The sequence below is a fragment of the Lathyrus oleraceus genome, chromosome 6, assembly GCF_024323335.1.
Source record: "Lathyrus oleraceus cultivar Zhongwan6 chromosome 6, CAAS_Psat_ZW6_1.0, whole genome shotgun sequence".
Classification (NCBI taxonomy): domain Eukaryota; kingdom Viridiplantae; phylum Streptophyta; class Magnoliopsida; order Fabales; family Fabaceae; genus Lathyrus; species Lathyrus oleraceus.
The window spans coordinates 45397496-45399358 of NC_066584.1; the positions used below are offsets into that span (position 1 = coordinate 45397496).

The 1863-nt window shown below is 41.9% G+C and overlaps 1 pseudogene; it reads right to left on the reverse strand.

Annotated features, from left to right (window-relative positions):
- Positions 1-351: 351 nt before the first annotated feature.
- On the reverse strand, positions 352-451 carry LOC127099014 (uncharacterized; annotated as a pseudogene).
- Positions 452-1863: the final 1412 nt, after the last annotated feature.

Here is a 1863-nt window from a genome sequence, read left to right on the forward strand (position 1 = left end):
CCGCTCCATCGCAAGATGAACCGCATTTAAGTATTGCTCCGCCCGCAATTGAAGCAAACAACTTCGAACTCAAACCTTCGTTGTTGCAGGCTGTGCAACAGAACCAATTCTCTGGAAATCTTACCGAAGATCCAAACCTTCATTTATCCGTATTTGTTCAATACGCTGATACTGTTAAAGCTAATGGTGTCACTTCGGAGGCAATTCGACTTCGTCTTTTTCCTTTCTCATTAAGAGATAGCGCTAGAAGATGGCTTCAATCTCTTCCTTCCAACTCAGTCACCACATGGAACGAGTTGAAGAAAGTTTTTCTTGCCCGATATTTTCCGCCAAGCAAAACAGCTATGTTAAGAGCCCAGATAAACGGATTTAAACAGAAAGACAACGAGTCTCTTTTCGAAGCATGGGAAAGATACAAAGACATGATGAGACTTTGCCCACACCATGGTTTGGAAGACTGGTTAGTAATTCACACATTTTATAATGGTCTCTTATAGAATACAAGGTTAACAATAGACGCCGCTGCAGGTGGTGCACTAATGAACAAACCTTGTGCTGATGCTTACCAGCTTATCGAGAGCATGACCCAAAACCACTATCAGTGGGGAACCGAACGAACAACGGTGGAAAAACCTCAACCGAAAACTGGCATGTACGAGATAAGTAACCTTGATCACGTTAATGCAAAAGTGGATGCTTTGGTCCAGAAAATTGAAAGTTTAAACGTATCACCTCCAGCCGCCGTGGTTGCTATAACTCAGAATTGCGAGGTCTGTGGAATCCAAGGCCACACTCCTGCGGAATGTCAACTCTTGACTGGAATCCAAGCAGAGCAAGTAAACTATGCTCAAGGAAGCCCCTACTCGAATACCTATAACCCAAATTGGAAGAACCATCCAAACTTTTCATATAAGAGTAATAATGCTTTATACGCACCTGGACAGTCTCCAAATCAAGCCCCATCTATACCTCCGGGATATCAGAAACCGAATCCTAACAATAATACCCCTAGAAAATCCAACTTGGAAATCATGATGGAAAACTTTATAGCTTCCCAACAACAAACCAATAAAGATTTCTTAAACCAGAACATACATACTGGCGAACAACTTAAACAACTAGCAAGCAAAGTAGATGCCTTGGCTACCCATAACAAAATGCTAGAAACACAAATATCACAAGTAGCTCAACAACAAGCACCTACTGCTGCCCCAACTGGTACATTCCCTGGACAGCCCCAACCTAATCCGAGAAGCCAAGCTCATGCAATTATATTAAGAAGTGGAACGGAGGTGGAAGGACCGTCTGACCCAAGGATAGAAAACCAAAACCCTAAGAAATCAACTGAGGAAAGTGAACCTAAGGAAAAGGAAGAGAGTAATAAGGAAACCCTAGAAAAGAAGGAACCTTATGTACCTCCACCACCTTACAAACCACCTATACCGTACCCTCAAAGGCTTGTTAAAACCAAAGATGCGGGCCAATTTAGAAAATTTGTTGATCTCCTTAAACAATTAAACGTTACAATTCCGTTTACCGAAGCTATTACGCAGATGCCCTCATATGCTAAATTCTTAAAAGAAATTCTTTCTAATAAGAGGAAACTTGAGGATAGCGAAACCGTTACACTCCCTGCCGAATGTAGCGCTATAATCCAAAACATGCCTCCTAAACTCAAGGATCCGGGTAGTTTCTCTATACCCTGTCACATAGGAAAATTTGTCATCGACAAAGCCTTATGCGATTTAGGAGCCGGAATTAGCGTTATGCCTTTATCCATATGTAAGAAACTGGAAATGGGAGAATTAAGACCGACCAAAATGTCCGTGCAACTAGCAGATCGTTCCATCAAATATCCTGTAG